This window comes from Gossypium hirsutum, chromosome A06, assembly GCF_007990345.1.
Source record: "Gossypium hirsutum isolate 1008001.06 chromosome A06, Gossypium_hirsutum_v2.1, whole genome shotgun sequence".
NCBI classification, from domain to species: Eukaryota; Viridiplantae; Streptophyta; class Magnoliopsida; order Malvales; family Malvaceae; genus Gossypium; species Gossypium hirsutum.
In genome coordinates, this window is record NC_053429.1 from 88,182,376 (window position 1) to 88,203,889 (window position 21,514).

The window sequence follows — 21,514 nt, forward strand, 5'->3', positions numbered from 1 at the left end:
CCTAGATTACAAGTGTTGGAATATGGATTATTATTCCAATTAAAATTACCCATCTAGTACACAAATGCTGGATTTGATGGGCATTCATCAAACACATGGTCTTAACCACAATAAACACATGTTAGCTAGATTGTTTTCATCTCCTAAACTGTAGTTGATCTCTTCATTGTCTTAATCATATTAGTTAAAGATGATACCTAGACAGTCAATAAAGTGATTGCATCAAGTTTCATGGTACCAACAGCTTTTTTACCCGTCCAAACTCTTGTGGTAGGATATTGATAATCATTGTTGGCAATCCGTTCCAAGATCTTATATGCTTCATTGTAAGATATATCCAAAAAAATACCATTTGCAAAAGCGTCAACTATCATCCTCGTATGTGCATTCAACTCATTATAGAATATCTGTATCTGAGTTCAATGTTGAAATCCATGCATCGGACATTTCTGAATTAACTCCTTAAATCATTCTCAAGCTTCATATAATGTTTACTCTAATTGCCGAAAAGATGTGATCTCATTTTCGAGCTTAACATTCATATTGGGGGAATTATACTATAGAAAAAACTTCTAGCGAAGACCATTCCACGATGCCACTGTTCCAAATAGCAAAACATTAAGCCATGCTCTCGCACTATCTCTTAAAGAATATGGAAACAGTTTAAGTCGTAGGGTGTCTCTAGGAACATCCTGTTACCTAAATGAGTCATAGACTTCCAAGAAAAAGTCTTAAGTGCAGTTGTGGATCTTTAGTAGGTAATCCACTAAATTGTCCTACTATTTGCAACATTTGAAACATTACCGATTTCAGCTTGGATTGTTGAGTTTGTAATTGTGGCTTGACTATTCCTAGATTCAAATCATCCAAAATTGGAACAACATGCTTTCAAATAGGTCTGTCTTGGCCATCTATCACACGACGAATAGGAGGATTAACATCCTGACCATTTGGATTATTATTGAGACCAAGACCATTGGGATTATCGTTAAGACCAGGATCATTCCCACTTCTAGCTATTTTTCTCAATTCTTTTCACCTTCTTCATAAAGTTCTTTCGATCTTTAGGTAAAAAGGATACTCTTTGTTTGTAGAAATGCCTCTTCTCATGCACTAATGGAAAACTTTTAGAAATTAAATATAACTAAGTTAAATAAATTAATGGAATTAAGTAAAATAACCAAACCAAATTACACTAAATTGCTGATCCTCGACAATGGCGCCAAAAACTTGTCTCGTGTGAATTTGATATACGAATTGTGCAAGCATACACGTCGGATCAAATAATAAATTGATAAGTGAAATTGTCTCCATAGGGATCAGATTAGGTATATTAATGGTTAAGTTATTATAACAAAGTTAGATTAATGTTAAAGAAAAATAATGATAAGAATGTAGTCGTAAACAAAAGGAATATTAATGTGAACAAAATGTGCAACTGATAAATAATTAAAGATGCTATGGCAATGCAAGAGTAAAAATGCAATGGCAATTAGGGAAATAGTTATATGAATAATATGTAACTGAACAAGTAAACAACTAAGGATGCGATGACAAAGATACTATGATAAGGGATACAGGATATACGATGTTGATATAGAAGGTTGGAATTACTAAGAATCCGCCATTATTGTCAGAAATACTTCAGCAAAATCATAATCAATCTACTACTCAAAAGAGTTCTAAAGTGGTTTGCTTCTTTCGAGAGCAAAAACCTCAAGTTACCTTGCCCGTATCTATAGGCCTGTAATATGGTGCCTTGCACTATTTCCATCTATATGAATGTTGTTCTATGTCTAAAGTCTACTACAAGTATCTGTCGAGTGCTTACTCATATCATTCAATTTTGCTCCAACTAATCCAACCTTTTCAGAATTAAATTAGTTTATGGGCATGCTGCACAGTCGTCAATGTCTAAGGATTGCACATATACAATTTAGAAATAAAACAATTGAATGAAATAGTAAATTAATTCAAATATATGATTCAACAATTAAAGAAAATAAATGTTTCATCGAGCAATCCTAACCCATGAGATTTATCTCATGAGTTGGCAAATAAAATTTAAAACCAAAATATCATTCAACATCGTTTTCATCAAATCAATTCACGAAAAAATAGTTAAGAAATAATAGAAGAATTACGTAAAGACAACTTTCGCGTGTCCAATTCACACTCCAGCGGCACAGTGTCTTGTGATGGCTAAGAGGGATTGCCTTTGTCTTCCTTTTTCCTTCTTTACTTAGTCACTACCCTCTAGTTCACCTATGGATCTCCACACTTTGTTCCATTTTTGGGTTTCCTCCTTTGGCTTTTTATAATCTTTTTTTCTAGGATAAATCCAACAGCTCAAGTTTATCCTCTCCTCTTTTTTAGATTTTCTTTTTTGTTTAATATCCCTTCCTTTAGGGTAGGTGGTTATCAACTCATGATCTCATGATCTTTTTCCTCTTTTTTAGGCTGATTTTTCTGGTACAAGTAGAGTTAGGCTGAGATTAGTATGTGTTGAGTGTTGACTTGGTTATCTTTTTGGAATTGCCACGGCATACAAGTTGGGAAACTGTCTAACTTTTTGCCTTGGAAAACCTCCACTCCCTTATTTCTTTCTCCACATCCTGCACCTACCAAGCCATCAAAAACAACCCTTCTACTAATTAAAAGTAACAAATAGTAACATTCAAGCACCTTCCAAGCTTCTTATACAATGTTCTAAAAATGCTAAAATAATATCCTAAAATGCAACTAAGCTCACTTAAGTACAGACAATTGATCCAGTCTAAAGGCATGAATTATAACTCTTTTCAAGAGTTATCATATATAATTTCTTACCTTTAGTTCTCAAATTATACTTAAATAATTATATTAATATCAATCATTCATAACCTAACTTTATTTTTACAATCTTATACATGTTATATTTTTTCTTACTTTGCATGCTTTCCAATTTACAATTTGTTCATGTTCATAGATATATTTTAATACGAATAGTATATATGCAAGAGTTATAGCAGAGACTCATCTGGAAACTCACTTACAATAGCTTGAACGCCAGATTGAAACATCTGACTTGCAATTAGCGGCAATCACTACTTAAAGAACATAGAAACATCATCAAAACCCATCCACATACATTTTACCCTATCTTCTCAAACATTGAAAACTCCATAGAAAGCCCATTTTTCCTTTAACCTTATTATTCACCAAAGTTAACAGACTTACTCTTCAAGATTCCTCATGTACAATTGAAATACTTACCCAGGATATGATTAATCTGTTACTCCAGATCTAATCTTCAGTTCTAGCTCGAAAGAGAAAAAAATACTATTGGTTCCTTAAGATTCAGTTAGCAGTACTTTTTAAAGAAGGAAGAAGAAAAACTCCCCCTTTCTTTAGCCTAAATACCTATAAATATAACTTAAGTCCCCACTGGAAACTTGAAACCTGTCACGCTTTTTCAAAAATACCTTCATTGATGGTCTACAGCTGTAAATGAAAATATAAATAAGAATTTAATATAGATAATATCTGATTACCCTAACCAGAGGGTCCCTAATTACTACACTTACAATGCAACTAGCACAATTACCCTAATAACATGGTGCACTACGCCTTTGGCGAGTACTCCTTTCATAGTCATCTCTCTACTTGGCTATTATCTCATTCCAACCAATATAATGATTTGTCTTTAAACCACCCTTAACTTAAACACTGTTAGGGATACGCCTATTCTGTACGCTAGAGAGAACTCTTGGGCGGATACTACTCTACCGAACATACTAATTTAGGACCACGCTACAAAACCTTGCACACGCCAAAACTGAGGTGTTACACACGGGGTTCCTCAAACAATCTTAATCATGATCTCGTGTCTTAAACTATCTTGACAAGTTCATCTACAACTTAATTTTCTTCTCTAGGAATATATGTAATCTCCATACCCCTATGGATGCCAATAGTTGGTGAATTCTCCTGAAAAAAGTAGAATTGGAATCTCTGAATAATCTACCTTGAATGGTGTTAACAACTTCAAGATTGTCAGTTTGAATTAGAACACTCTCAAAACCCCAATCTAGTATAAGTGTCAATTCATGCAATATGCCCTATAGTTTTGTTCAACTTTTTGGGAGAGAAGTTCTTAAAGTATTGTTCATCGTACAATTTATCAAACACCAATAATGATCAATATTGTTCGTAGATCATGCCATAATTTTTTTTATCTAAACCAAAAGTCATGTATAGCTCATAGAAGAGGAGCACCTAGCTTTCTGAATGAGGCCTCTTCAAACAACCTCTTAAAACATACCAATTCTTAGAAGAGTATGGGGGTAACTCCACCTGGAGGGAGGGGGCAGAATATTTACCATTGTTGAGAGCTTGTGTGACAGCCCTAAATTGACCCTAGTCGGAAAGTGGTTTCGGGACCACGAAACCGAGTCATAAAAATAATTAACAGTCATATTTGATGCTTATTATATATGAATATACATGTGTGAAAAATTCATGCTTAAATTTTGTATATAGTATGTGAAATTTATTAAATAGGACTTGTATGAGAAAATTTAGAAATGTGCTAGGCAAATGCTAAAGTGGCCTATTAATATATGTTGGAAAGTGCTTGTACTTGCATGTCAAATTAGCCAAACTATAGGTAGTGGCCGGCCATGCTACAAATTATATAATAAAATATGAATTTTCTATTAACTTTAATTAGCTAAATGGCGTAATATCATGAATTAATGAAAAGAAAATATAGAAAGTGGGTGAAAACAACAAAGTGTTCACCTTGTTCATTCCAAAAGGCCAAAAGTGAAGGGGAGTTGGGAGGAAAGGAGCCATTCGGCTATTTCAAGTCTTCATTAAGGTATGAAATTCATGTTTATTCTTGAAATTTTAGATAAAATTGAACTAGTTATCAAGTTCTTTAGGTAACCCATGCTAGGAATTTTGATTTTGGGAAGACTAGAACTTTCGGCTATAGTAGCTATTGAGGATTTAGGTTTTTGTTTCATGTTAAATTGGATGAATCTTGGTGTATGGGTGTTTGAACTAAACTAATGATCAAATAGGTGCATAGATACAAAGTGGGAAGAATCGGCTACTAAGTTTGATACTATTGCCGAATATGAAAATGTTATGCTTGAGTAATGCATGTGATTAGAGTTGGTAAAATGAAAAGAATGCTTAGAGGTGTTATAATTGATTAGGTGTTAAATTAAAAGCTGCTAAAATTTTCATTGTTTTAGCCGAATATGTGTTTGTTCAAAGAAGGAATTATTGAAGAATGTATATGAACTTGGCAAGTGAATTCGGCTTAGTACATAAATGATGTGAAAATTTTGGAATTTATTTTTGATTATGTGTATGTATGACCAAGTATAATCGGCCACATGAGTAAAATGAGTTTGATATGTGATTGCCGAATGTGACTAACAAGTAAACATTATTGGTAAATATATTGAATACTTCTACTTGTATTCATTAAGCTCAAGAGCAAGGGGGATCAAAGTTAGATCGGGGAAAGGAGAAAGCAATAGAGTAATCAATCCACAACCGTTTCAATATACCGAGGTAAGTTTTTAAGTAGGCTCTTCTAGTATACATAATTAAAGATGCCTATAAGAATATGGTAAATGAATCGAAATTTTTGGTTGGCACTTGAATAAAATTGTTCATTAATTAATGTATAATTAAAGATGCCTATAAGAATATGGTAAATGAATCGAAATTTTTGGTTGGCACTTGAATAAAATTGTTCATTAATTAATGTGTGTATGCGATTCATAGTGAGGATCATTTGGAGTTAAGCTGCAATGGTGTTATGAACATGTGAATTTGAGTATAACTTTGGAGTTGAAATGTGAATGATGATATGTATATTGATAGAATCTATCTGGACTAAAGGTCCGCAGGCTATGAGCTGGAAAAAAAAATATAACTGGGTTAAGTCCCGAAGGCATTCGTGCGGGTTATTATAACCGGGTTAAGTCCCGAAGGCATTCGTGTGGGTTATTATAACCGGGTTAAGTCCCGAAGGCATTTGTGCTGGTTGTTACATCCGAGCCAAATTCCGAAGGTATTTATGTTTGGAAGGTGCGACTCTGTCGTAATAATTCTGATTAATGTGCTCATAATCCCTAATATGACCATGTATGGATCGTATATACATTGGAAAAATTTGGTACAGTGTCAGTTGTGATTACATAATCGAATAATGCTCTTCCGGCCATTTCTTAGGATTATATGAAGTCTATAGCTCGCTCGAGCTACATGAAATTGAATCAAATGAAATTTAGTTAAGTTTGACTTCGAATGTATAAACCTATTGATAAAAGTGTAAATTAAAACGAATACGTGATCTTGTGCATAGGCATTATTTATCCTTATGAATGCTATTTCTTTTGTGTTTTTGTTTCAAATGAGTTCCTTACTTATAAACTTACTAAGCAACGAAACGCTTACTCTGTTGCTTAAATTCTCTGTATTATAGATTTTGTTCGTCAGCTATCGGACTCGGAGGTGTCAAAGTCGAAGTCATCCACACTATCTAAGCCACTTTTTGGTACTCTTCAGTTGAACTTGATAATGGCATGTATAGGGCTGACCCTTGTTGTTAATTAAGTATCTTTTGGTAATGTATATTCGTATTGCCATGCGAAAATGGCTTGTATATTTTGAGTATAACATTATGATCATTTTGTATATATGGTCTTATGATATGGTTATTAAGTGGTGTGGAAATGTTTGGTAACGATTAGCCATTGGAATGGCCAATCATGGTCCTATTGGTGCTACGTATGTCATGGCTAATCGTGATTATACTTGGAAATAATGTATGTCAAATTACTAGTTGATTCATGGAAAACTATGAAATAGGTAAAATTTACCTTAAAATAGATGCTGACAGTAGCAGTGATGTGAATTTGCAAAATCACTAAAAAATAGTAGAAATGGAATTAAATAATGAATAAATTATGTAATCGAATCTTGATGAGTCTATTTTCATATGAAAGAAACGAAACGACCATATGAGCCGTATTTTATGAGATGTTTAAGTTTTCGTGAAACAGGGCCAGAGCGATTTCTGGATCCCCTGTTCTGACTTTGGAAATTCACCATAAATTAATCAGAGATAATTAGAAGTCATGCTTTATATGTACAGATTCCTTTTTGAGTCTAGTTTCATTAGAAACAAATGGCATAAGTATTGAAGCCCTGTACAGGGAGATATCTAAGTCGTAATGCATGAAGGTCAGAGTAGTCGAACCCTGAAACAGGGGAGACTTTAACTAATAAACTGTACTGATTTGCCCAACAAAAAATTCTAGAAAAAAAATTAGTAAATATATGTATGAGTCTAGTTTCAGGAAAAATTTACGGAATTGGATTTCGAGTTTTGGAACTCGAGATATGATTTTTAGAGTGACTGTGATGCAGTTAACCAGCTCGTCTGAAAATTTTAAAAATGAATTATATGAGCTGTTTAAGTAAGGAATTAAGTCCGTTAGCACCTCGTGTTCGACTCCGGCAACGGTCTCGGGTACGGGGCGTTACAGCTTGGGCAATTGTCCAATGGACAATATTTCAGAAACTTGTTTTGAAGAAGTAAAACCACCTAAATACAGTCTAATCTGGAATAAAGGCAAAAATAAAGTTTACTTTTCATTCTCATCATTTACCATCTTCTTATTACTGGCATGAAGACTAGATAAATGTACACATATGTACCAACTTGTACATTTGTTTACCTTAAAACTAGAATAAGTCGTGTTTATATAAGGCTATCTTAGTGATTAAATCTTGAATTGTCAATTCAAAGCATAAGTTTTAATGTTTTAGTAATATAAGCATAATCTAGTAATCATTTTTACTAAAGAAAGTGATACAATATCAATTAATTAGAAGTCAAATTGTAACTTCGTAAATTATCTTCTAACATTTTCTTTCAAAGAGCAGAATTGCACAAATAATTGCCGACAAAGTACAGTATTCGGAGGCTCTTGAAGTTCACGATTAGTAAATTTATGTCTTATTCACTCAATTTAAAATGTTATAAAATATCATTAAATTATTTGAAAGTTTTTTTTTAAATCATCGGGCTGTTAAAACACTACTATATGATATTCTTTATTCTCATTGTTTGCGTCAGTCGAAAGCTCTCATTCCCCTTCTTCAATCTCCTACACTAATTGTCAAATCAAATTAGATATGAGTTATGTTATTCTACTCATTAATGTGTATTAATCCACTGTACCAATCATCAAATTGTCGCTTGGAGTTCATTAGTTGAACTTTTCTAAAAAGAATTAACAATATGGTGACTTAAATAAAACTTTTAATTAATTTAATGACTTAAATTAAAATTTTTAAATAATTCAATAATCATTTTACAACTATTTAAATTAAATTAAACATAAATTTACTAATAATTTAATCAACTTAATTTACCTTAAAAGAAAAAAAGGTCACAGAACATTCTTACACCTATGAATATATTTGTAAGAAACTAGAAAAAGAAAAAGGAAATGGCGAAAGTTCAGGGAAGGAAATCTGTCATGGGCAGGGACCCATCTATAAAGCCTTATTTGTAACAAACAAGTGGTGGGTGCTAAAATTGAAACTCATCTCCACCGCATGACAAACAATAATTAGTAATGATTGAACCATTCAATCTTTATGGATAAAGTAATCATCTTAAACTGAAACCTAGTTATTTGACATGCCTTTTTTCAAAATATTGTCGTCTAACATGTTTCTATCGTTCAATTCATGCTTCAATTAACAAGTAAATTTAAAGTTTGAGCTCATGTTTACCATTCAATTACACCCCCCACATAGAATTTGAAACATACGCTTTAACGTGTAATTCAAGTGTATGAAATCCACGCGAAAATTTTTATGATAAGAGTTTAAATTATATTTTATTTTTTTATTAAAAATTTTAAAAAATTAATTTTTATATAATAAATTAAAGAATAAATAAATTATTTGTTAAAATTTTTATATATTTTTATTGTTAAAAATTAATCTATATATATTAATATAAGATATATGTGACATATCATATATCACTATTTTAATTATTTTGTCACACAAAATTTTAATAATAAAAATAAATAAAAGTTTTAACAAAAATAATTAATTTATCTTTTAATCTACTGAAAAAATGAATTTAAGTAAAAAAATAAATTGTACTGAAGCCTCCTATCTTTCCATGATCCGAAAGATATACAATGTATCTACATTTTTCATGCTTTGACCAGAAAAAAAAAGAGGATAGAAAGTGTTAGGCATATATATATATATATATATACTTTTATGATGGTTAGCAGGGTATGTACAAAATTAATCAAACAGTTGATGCGACATAAATCCAACCATCATAATTAGCAGGTGAGAGAAATAATGAACCACTCTTGTCTGAAATCTGAATTTTCTTCGTGTACTTTTCAGGGTGGCTTCAGAGATATATATTGAAAAATCTGAAGTCCCTACCAAATCCTGGAAGAACCCATTTGTCAAATTTTATTAGCCTTCTCCCTTGAATGTTTAAATATACTTTAAGGTGATATTAAGTTTATTACTTGAATACAGGTGATATTGAGTAAGTACTCTATTAAAGCAGGGAAATTTCTTAATTATAGTTTATTCGTTATCTATAGTTGTATTTTTTTTAAATAGATTAGTTTAATAAAATTTATCATTCATTTTAAAATTATTTTTATTTGTCTTTAATGATTTTTGCACATAAAGTAAAATGTAAGCAAATATTAGTTCACTGACTACTTAACATTTAACTAAAATAAGTTGTATTATGTGGGCGAATCATAACACGAAAATATAACTTATATTAGTAGGTAACCTAAAAGGTCTGTAGTTTGATGAATCAAAAATCAATCAAATTGATTAAAAGACTATTATATTATCTATCAAATCCAATTGAAGAGATACCTTATCTTAAGTATGGGAGCAGATGACTTCCAGAAGACAGAGACATATATGTGATTGTCTGGATTGGCAATACATCGGACATGACCTAAGTTGAATTAATCCTAGATCTGTTTATGAATTGATTCACTTGTAACATTCATAGTGTGACTTATCTTAATCCTGAGTAAATGACTGACTATATGTGTGTGACTCAAATACGTTGATGTATTAAAATTTCGAGTTCAAATAACTAAAGAACTAAAAGCTGGTACATTTAGTATACGACCTTTGGATTACATAGCTTTATTTACAATAGTGGAATTCATAGCACGGTATTACATGACAGATGGAAAAGTAATGTGGCCAGGGCTAATGATATAATTACTATTTGTTAGTAATTAATGTTTTCATGGAGGGAGATGTAATGGTTACCATGAGATAAAATAGGATAATACTAGGTGAAAAAATTTAGCCCAAAAAGATAAATGATATCCTATCAGAGAAACACACTTATAAAAATGTCATTGGACAAACATTTATAAAGTTGTTTTCGTAATGGTATACAAGGAGGAGTTCAATCATGGCATATTGGTGGAATGACTTCATTATTAAATAATATTGTAATTAATAGACAAGAGCCGAAGTTTAATTATAAATTATTTGATCCCTAATTATATATGTTTAATCGATCCCTCTATTATCTCAACATAACCCAAAACAATTTTACATGTACAACTAATATTATTGAATGGATAAAACGATGATTAAGAGAAATAGATTGCATGTATCATTAATCTATAGTGAATGTGTTTTCTCGCTAAGTACATAATATGACTTAGAGATTAAATTAATTTCTTTAAATTATTATTTAATTGATTGCAATGGAGAATGGAAGCTCTGATGTTTGGAAAAGCTAAGCTGATAAGACGAAGAAGCATCAGGTGAGTCTCTACACTCCATCCTTGGAATGCTAAGTATGTTTAAGATAATTAGATATATGGTATCTACCACGTAGTTTAGTATGTATTAGATAGTTAGAAATCCATGTTTAAAGGGAAGGTGTATTCCATGTCAGAATGTAAGTGAAACGCATATATATATTGCATGATTCAAAATAGTGGGAAAATAAGTGATAGGATAGATGAAGTTAAGATTTGGGGAATGAGAACTTCTATTAGATAACGCTAAATGATATTGCTGTGTCTAAACCGTGATGTGCGAAGCTCCAGGCCTTGCGGAGGGACACTACGGTGTTCGAGCATCAATGGTGAATGGAAGAATGGATGGAATAAAATGGGTTAAGTGAATAAGAAAAATCATGATTGGGCCATGGGTCCTATTGGAGGCTATACACCTAAAAATGAGTAAGACCATAGTTGAAAGACGTTATGGCATCATGTGTTAGTTTGACGATAAACATGAGTAAGACCATACTTAAAATACGCTATAGCATCAAATGAAAACACGCCTGAATGATAAATAGGGCTAAGATCATAGTTGAAAGATGTTACACCATCCTTTGGTAGTTTGTTGGGATAGAAAACACAGGGTTATGTTGTGTAAGACCATAGCTGAAAGACGCTATGACATCATAAAGAGTCTGCCAGGATAGTAAACACTAGGTAGTCTGTTGGGACAGTGAACATGGAATAGTCCACCAGGACAGTAAACACGGGGTAGTCTATCGGGACATTAAACATGAGACGAACAGGTGTAGGACCATAGCTTAGTTGTGGCAATCAATAGTGTCTGATGGGACATTAAACACGAGGTAAATTTTCAAGACGACAGAAAGGAGTTAGAAGAATAATGCAAACATTGGCGAGTTGGTTTTGAGGAACTTGCCAAACAAGGTAAAGGAGGTAGAAAAAGGAATATAGTCCGCTAAATAGTAGTCACAGAATTTGGTAGGGCATAAGGGTAGTAACCCAATAAGAACTAGACATAGGAAACGACGTACCAATAACCTTGTAATTAGTGTAAGGGGAAGAGGACTTATCCGTTGGTCGTGATTAAGGATCCACCAAATAAATGCTCATTGAGGCTCTGTTTGTCAGTGACCACCTCCAGACGTACCAACATCCAAAAAAGAAATCCTGCAAAAAATATATGAAAAGGCGGTATCCGCAAGTATACAGGCCAGGTTGTAATATAGTTACAATAGAGTAGATGAGTACTACGAGGATCGTACCCAATGGAGGTGAGCATGAAATTAGTTCTAACCTAAGCATAAATAGATCTAATTAGTTTAAATGAATTATATTACAATGAAATAAAAAGAAAAGTTTAGGTGATCTATACTAATAATAATAAAAGAAAGAAAATAAATAAATAAATAAATCATGAGAAGTCAAATAATAGAATATATAAAATTTGAGTATAAGTGATTAACTCGTTTAAGTAATCATAACCAGCTATTGCTTTGGGTTTTCTTGTTCAATCAACTAGTCGATACCCCAACAAAATTTTCTGATCTTCCATTAAAATAACGAGTCGACAAGAACTACTTATCGACCTCAGAGTCTAGACCGGTTTAGGTTTAAGGTGTTCACGGATAAGCCATACCAAATTTGGGTTAATTCCCACCTGAATGACTTCCTAGAATTGTCAGGCCTAGGGTTTAGGTTCTTCCTTTCTTAAAAAACTAATTCATTAAGAGAACCCTACAAAACAGTTAATTAATCATATATCCACTCGTTAATCCCCTATAGGTGGATTAGTTCCTCATTGATTTCATAAATAATATAAACTTGATGGAAAGAGTAGACATGAATAATAATTAAAAAGTATAAAGTTTAGAAGAAGCCTGATATGTATTAGAATTGAATGCAAAATCCTCACAGAGTTTGATTATGTTTCACAAATATGATTTCTTTCACAAAAGCAAATTAAAAAAAAAACTGAAGTAAACCTAAAGGTTAAGAAAAGAGAAAAACTAAAGACTAAATCTAAGAAACAAATTATACAATGTGAAAGTTGTTCATAACATGTGTTAGTTGAGCCTATTTATAGACTTTAGAGTGGCCGTCGTCCTTAATCCTAAGTCAGTTTTCGTCCTCGTGCTTAATGTTTGATTGTGTAGACCAAAACACCCCTGATTTGTAATTATTTCCCGTACAGAGGTGATGTCACAACATACCAAGTCCTGTGTTGTGACATCAAAGGCAATATACTCCATCTTAAGGGTGTTTTCAGGGGTATGTGTAAACTTGAAATTATATAGGGTTTTTTTTATATATTTTTACCACCTTTTTACTTAATAAATATGATAACCTTAAGTAATTGCTATTAAAATAAGTAGATTTTACTTAATTAATAATATTGGGCATAAATTTATTAAGTATGTCAAATTGTGCTTAATTACATGATTTTTGTACATATTTTATATTATTTCATGTTAATTTATTAATATGTGATATTTCACTATGTAGGATGACTATTGAAGATGTGATTAATGTGAATGAAACATGGATATGTGCAAATCAATTCATGTGGACGACAAAACCATGCAAAATGGGTCATGAGGTTGATAATTTGACCTAGTAAAAGATGTGCTAAAAGATGGACATGTCTACTAAATTATTGAATTGGAAAATCGTCCAACAATGGGGAGTTAAAGCCTAATTTCGGCACAAGTAGATGGCTTCCCAAAAACAAGCATTGGGGTATTTAATTGAAGGTCCTTATAGTTGAAAAATAATCAAAAATCAGCCCAACAACTTTGCTGTTGAAACCATCCACCCTATGGCTATTAATAGCCTTGCTTTGAATTTAAAATGAAAAGACTAAGTCATCCCCTTTTCCTTGGAATGTAGCTGGCCATGTGTGATAGAAAAAGAAGGAATTCAAATTCTATTTTTAGCAAACTCTAACCTTTACCTTTGCCTATAAATACCATGCATCAATCCCTTAATCCCTCATATCTCATTTCTCTTCTTTCATTAGCATTTTCTCTACATTCTATTTCCTTTTTCATTTCCATTGCATAGCCGTCAATTTCCCTTTCCATCCTTTAGCCAACAAAAGCTTTGTCAAGGCATTTCTTTGGCCGGCCACCATATGAACTCCTTAGCAAAAGAAGAATCGATCAGAACGGAAAGGCGTATCAGAGTAACACCCCTCACCCGTATTCGACGCCGGGATAGGACTCGAGGTGTTACCGGGATTTCACGTTCATAAACATATTAAATTAAGTCACTAAGTTGCGTTATAATTTAAAACTTTTCAAATATGTATATCCTTTCCCTTAAACAGGCCTTCGAGACCTAAAACATGTCTAGAGGCAGCACGGGACAAAATCGAGAACTTTTGATAAACTTTGGGCACCTTGGAAAATTTCTTTTGACTTGAAGTGTCATACGCCCGTGTGACTTGGGACATGCACGTGCAATCACCCCGTGTCCAAGACTTGAGCATTCTATTAAATTCACACAGCCAAGACACACGCTCGTGTGTCTAGCCCATGTTCATTTAACAGACTTACCATTTTAGATGTAAGGGACACACGACCATGCAACACATCCACGAGTGTGGCCCGTGTGTCACACACGGCCTAGGCGCACACCCGTGTACCCAACCGTGTAGACCCTATTAGGCTATTTTCCAAGCCTATGGTCACCCCTTTTTAACACTTATACTTAATGAATATTAAAAACAAAGTAAAACATAATTATGCACTCATAAATGATCTTTGCAAAAACTCGTTGCATGGAAACCTCATATCATTGGTTTCGTACATGCTAGGTTATTCCCATCTTATATTTATGTGTTGTCATACCACTTTAATACATTCAAGAATGGCTCATTCTTATGACTCATTGCCAATTGGAATTCAACCATCGCACATGATTACAAACTTGCATGGAAATTTTGTAGGTCATAGCCTACTTCAAAACAAGCCGATTTCTATGGCCATAAACAAAAAGATAGATTTATCTTTACAAGCCTTCATTTGGCAAATCAAATGACACATATAACAAAATACTCAACAGACCTACACATGCCATTGAACAATTTAGAAATGTCTTTATACCAAAGCTGGTCTATTATATAGTGTACTAACTCTCCAACCGTCCTCTAATATTTACAAGTCCTCGAGCTCTGTGAGAGATAGGGAAAAGAGAGGGGTAAGCATTTTCATGCTTAGTAAGCTTGAATAACCAGAAAGTAAACTTACCACGTAATTAGCATGCAATCAAATTGGGCAATAAATTCAATGAGCACAGGATGGCTTCCCTATCACTTACACTCAATCAATGAGTTAGTCACATGACAATGCACTATAAAAGTTATCTTAGATGAGCTCATCATTCAACATCTCATTTGTGTATATATATATCACATTATTCTCGGTGAGTTTTTAGGAAATCTCGATGGAATACCCATTTACCGTCAAATTGTACAATGATCGTTTCAGATATGCACTCCCGCGAACCTCACATCTTATGGCAGGATTACCAGTCTAGGCTAAATCCCCCATTTTATAAACTCATAAGGTGATGCCAGGATTATCAGTCCAGGCTAAATCCCTTATAACGAAAAACACCTTTATTGAGCTCAAATCTGAATTACCAGTCCAAGCTAAATTCAGATCTAATTGGATTACCCGTCCGGGCTAAATCCATAATACACACATATTCTTCGGGAGACTCAACCATTCAAAGGAACACCCATCCGGGCTAGATCCTTTTATAAATGAGATCAACAGATTGCCCGTCCAGGCTAAATCCTTAATGCAACACATGTAAGACCTCATTACATATGTCAATCATGGTTTATCCATCGAATTCCCTTTCTTAACCTCAACCGAGACATTTATCACAATTTATACTTAAACATGCATTTCAGAGAATTTCATGTTATTAATAAATGCAATCATCATGAATTCATAAATCATATAATTAGGCACAATAGGTGTTTACTTTAAGTTATCCAAACTTACCTGGTATTCGTTTCGGTGTCGTGTTTCAGTTATTCCGAAACCTTTCATTTTCCTCGATCGACCTCCGAAATTTGTTCCTCGGGGTCTATGAAAATAAAAATAGATCATTAACACTCCATATTATACATTTCAAGTCTAAATTCCACCCCCAGTCCAAATGACCATTTTGCCCCTAACCTTTCACATTTTTACAATTTAGTCTCTAGACTCGTACAATGAAACGCATGCAATTTTTACCTTACTCAAGCCTAGCTGAACACTTTTCCCTCTTATGGTAGCCCACATTTTCCATTATTTTCACATTTCTACCACACATTTTACAACTTTTGCAAAAAGGTCCCTTTAGGGGTTTTTCATGAAAATCACCTAGGAAAAGTTGTTTAACACACTTCAAACTTTCATATCCATAAAACATCAAAATACAAGTAACTCATGCATGGGTAAATTTTTAAGCATGAACCCTAGCATGAAATATGGGTAGAAATAGAGAGAACAAGCTATTGGGATTTCAAAATTACAAAGAACATTAAAAACGGGGCTTGGGAGCACTTACTATTGAGCTTGGAAAACTTGAAAACCTTAGTTAAGGAAACCCTAGAAATTTCAGTAGCATGGAGAAGAAGAATGGCTAATTTTTGGTTCTTTTTTTCCATTTTATTTCACTTAAATGCCAAATGACCAAAATCCCCTTAAGCCATTTTCTTTGAAATTTCATCCATGCAAGTCTATTTTTATCCAAAAGTTTAGAAATTGGGAAAATTTCTCCCCAAGACCTTCTATTTTATAATCTAAAGCAATTTCATGCAAATTTCTTCTAGAATCTAAGTTTTTCAATTTATTCAATTTAGTCCCTAATTTTCCAATTGGGCACTTACTCAAAGAATTCCTTCATGAAACTTTAACACATGCATATTCTCATATTTTAAGCCTCGTAATAATCATAAAATAAATATTTTGATGTCGAATTTGTGATCCTGAAACCACTATTCCGACTAAGCCATATTTTGGGATGTTACAATCAGTCCGAATAGATCCGAAAGGCTGTTAAATTGAATAGAGTTTACTTTTTCCTCTTGTTATTTATTTTTATTATGATTGCTTTGAGTTTATTATTTTTGACATCAACAATGATACTTTAAATCCTATTTGCTAGGATTATTATTTTAATTCAATAATATCTATATTATTCATGTTTAATATGTTTGAGCCTCAGTTGATCATGTTTTCAATTAATATCATGATGCATTTCATTCATATGTGATTGGGTGCACTCAGGTTAGTTAAGCGATCCTAACCAGACGACGGCCAGTAGACACATAATTGAAATGTGCAATGCTCAATTTAGATCATTAAACTTGACTAAGTTGAGGTTCGTAATATCTTTAGTTAGCTCTATTATCTTGCATAGTTTTTAGGTTTACGTGATTAAGCTGTTGCAAACATAAATGTCCCTGTGACCTTGCATAAATACTAAGAAACCCTTAGTTAATATGATCAGTAAAATGCATATTTAACTAAGTAAAAGATTCCTAAAGGACTTAATTTGGTTTCCAAACTCATGAAAGATCGAGTTGCCATGGAATTATTTTCGAACATTGTTAAGTATGATAAAGTAAATTGAATTGATTAATATAATTATCCCAACCCATTTAATGTTGAATGTTTTTGTTGCTAAAGTTATTCATTCATACATTTAGGTAAATTGCATCTATATTAAAATTGCATTAGGGATTACTCTTTGCATTTATTTAATTTAATCATCACTATAAAAAATTATTGAGTTTTTACATCAAATTGTGAATTTATAATTTTGCAATTAATTGGTTAAGTTATACGTTCACCTTCGAAAATTACACTATTAGTTGGAAAACCATACTTTAAGTCATTATGGCTCTATCGACTACTAAAGCTGAATACATGACAATCATAGAAGTTGTAAAAGAAGCCATTTGACTGAGATATCTATTGTAACACCCCACGCCCAACCCTTTCACCAGATTCGGGTATGGAGAGTCACAAATTGACTTTGACTTAATAAGTTCTAACTTGTCTGCTATATACAGTATGACAATAAAGACTATCTATTAATGAAATTTAAAATAATAATCCTTACAGCTAATGCCTTAAGCCACTGAATGTTTAATCCTTTAATTCATTTCTATCTCTAATCAAACTATTCATTCATAAGAATTTTTTAAAATCTTACTAAGGACTATCTGTCATAAATGTCCAGACTCTAAGGATGACATCTGGCCACACCATGTTTTATCCTGAAGCGAAGCCTACAATGGTATCCCCTTCTTATGTACATGACTCTAACTGCCTACGCTCACTGATCTTCACTCCATTTGAATTGGTCCATCCTCAAAGTCCTCAATCAATCTTGTAAATCTTGTGAACATCAATCAACTTTGTAGGTTTGAGAGAATTTAATGAGTTCTTTAACTAGGCTACTCACAAATAAACTCTATCGCAAGATGGTAAACAATGTAAAATAAATTAAATATAAATACTCTCTGTTCACTCGAGGTGACTGTTACTTTATCAGAGTGGTGGACCTCACCTATTCCTCCAAGCTACTTGGCTCACTATAAGACTTTCCTTTTGTCGGACTCTCCGCTCATCCGTATGCCAAATACCTCACCCTATCAGCGAGGCCTATCCTTATTTCTTGTCTTTCCTTCCTTTTTATACACCTCACATACAAGGTGTTTGTTGGTCTTTGACTTACTGGGTTGTACACTTGTTTCCCCATAATGTACCTCCATATTAGCTTTCTCGCCTTCTTGCCCAAGGGTTTTTAGGACCTACCTTACTTGGCGGACCCTCCTCTATCCATACCATAGTCGCTGATTACTCGCTGCCATTTTCGTATTGTGCCGACTTACAACAGACCTTGGCACTCTGGTGAAACCATCCTCGTTCCATCCTATTGATATTAATGGTGGAATTACTTCAAATAATCTACAAGTAACCTTGACCTTTCTTAGGAACTCACTTGTCCCATACATGAATGTCATTTGGTCTCGCCAAACCAACATGTTGGCGTCCATGCATTTATGCAAGCTTACCATCCACTTGCTTACTTCATTTCTATGGGCTATTATCGATATTGCATACCTGTAATAGACTTTTCTTACAGAGGAATAGTCTTGACAGATAATTTTTTTCCTCTTACCTTCTCATACTTAAGCCAACTCTCTTTCTCTAATTCCTATTAGGTCTTTACCCGTGCCTTGTTACCTTTCACCTTTATCTCTACCGTGTTTTTCCCATACTTATACTTTCTTAAAACTCTTCTTCCACTTGCGTGGTTTTCTCGTACTTAGCGCTTTGGCCACTTACCCCTCGCTTGAGGTTCTGCTGAACTTACAACATCTATTTCATAGCAAAGTCTAAGGTTACCATAGCCGAGCTATGATATTATACCCTTCTTTCTCGTTCTTTACGTCCCTTCGAACTTACCTCATGCTTATTGTCCCTACGGACTATCTCTATTTCATGTTTATTATCTTGACGGACTTTATCTATGTTTCGTGTTTACTGTCCCAATAGACTTTATCTCTGTAGATGCTATGGAATCCTTCATTCATGGTATTACTTATCACATTTGGCTTCCATAACATCTTTCATCTATGGTTTTACATTGTATACCTTATACCTTGTACCATGCTGCCATGACATCTTTCATTTATGGTCTTACGCTACGTACTTCATACCAGGCTACCATAGCCTCTTTCATCTATGATCTTACACCATATACCATCGTCACGGTGTCACCCTAAAGGACCATTTGATATTGCCATCGTAGTAATTACCATTCCATAATTTCATTTCCCGAATCCTTTCCACATTACCTCTTTTACACCACTTATCATTGATGATCGAACACTGCAGTGTTTCCTCTGCAAGTTTCGAAGCTTCACCCAAGATGGTAACTAATGGGTTCTCTCCCCATTCCTATCCTAACTTCATCTATCCTCTTAAGGTTTCCCACAATTCATGCTTATGCAACCATGGCGGACTTAAATAACGTAGATCATAACAACAGGTTTGGAATTAGAAACTCACCTGAATCCTTGTCGTTTCCTTAACTTATTCCTTCTCTCGAGCACCAAAGCTTCTATTATCTAGGCAATAGCTTATAACTAAAAACCCAATGGTTAAACTTACACTACATTTTAAAATCTTAAAATTTTATGACATGTAGAACCTTTAAAATAGTTCTGAAATTCCATAATTTAATCCTATGTACACAGAAGGGTTAAGAATCCTACCTACTTGTTGGTTTTCTTACTTTTCTAGTTCTATCCTCATGAAGTCTGCTTCATGCACAACCTTCAATTGCTGCTCCTTCTTCGAGCTACAGAAGAAGATGAAGAATAGGAGAAATTAGAACTAGGTTGAGAAGAAAATCATCCTTGGGAGCCATCTCCTAGCTATTTATAGCCCTTCCTGTGCTATCACCAACCTTGTGAGAACTGTCCATTGCTAATTATTATGTCTCTCACTAAGGAATCGACTGGTTCCATCCTAACTGAACCAGAATTGGATCTCAACCATGTCCAATTTGTTTTCAAGCTTTCCCGTTTCTTCCAATATAGGTCACCAGCTTACAGTCTCTTTCAATTTTGTCTCGTATTCATTCTTATTTTCGGGTTAATTGGAAACTGGGTGTTACATCTATTCAGGGAGCTAGTTGATAAAAAGGATAAAACTATCGTATATTGCGATAGTAAAAATGTCATACATCTCATGAAAGATTAGATGCATCACAAAGGAACAAAATATATAGATATTCGGTATCATTTTGTTTGAGAGGTGATAACTTAAGGAGATGTTCAGATTCACAAAATTGACATAGAAAACAATCTAGCAGACATGATGACGAAGATTCTTCCAATTTCCAAGTTCGGGCATTGCTTAGACTTGGTAAGCATTCAATAGAGATCAAATTAGGCCATTGATGGGGCTTGGAAAATAAGGTGTTTTGAAAATATGAGTTAAGATAGAGATTTGTGGAGCGTGCCTCGCACTTCGGACAAAATAGGATTGACATCGTGATGAGAAAGAGCCAACGTCTCGATGACATGACAAGAAGATTCGCCACATCCCGATGACGCGATGAAGGGCATCCTGACGAGGCAACATTCCATGTTATGACGTGGTGACGTGTTCCCTATTCAATCGATTTTATTCTCCTAGTTAAACTCCGTTATATTTTTCCAGTCTAACTATGATTATTCTAGGGACGTTTCAGTGGTACACTAAATTTAACCTAAAAATATGCCTTTTAGCAACCCTAGATAGTTTAGAATAACAATAACAAAATTAAGAGTTTGTGGGAATTTCAGGGAATCTTTGTATTTCGGGTTCAGGGTTATCCCCTTTCAGTTGTTGCTAATTTTAGTGAAGTTTCCTTTGCCTGTAATTTTTTATCTTCTTTAGAGGGGTTTTTCCACGTAAATATTTGTGTCCAATTTTCTCAGTTTTTGTTCGTGTTTGTTACATTATTTGGGTTAGATCCAACAATTTAATTTAATATAATATAAATTTAATTTTTATTATTGAATAAATAAATTCTTAAGAAAGCGTTCTATGACATAGGGTTAGCAGGGTATTAAATTATGGCATAATGATATATTT

General features: G+C 33.5%; 1 non-coding gene across 1 annotated transcript; it reads left to right on the plus strand.

The window, feature by feature from the left end:
• The first annotated feature begins 429 nt into the window (after positions 1–429).
• Positions 430–533, plus strand: LOC121230939 (small nucleolar RNA R71). The gene has a single exon (XR_005929011.1). It is a non-coding gene; the product is annotated as a small nucleolar RNA R71 (small nucleolar RNA).
• Positions 534–21,514: the final 20,981 nt, after the last annotated feature.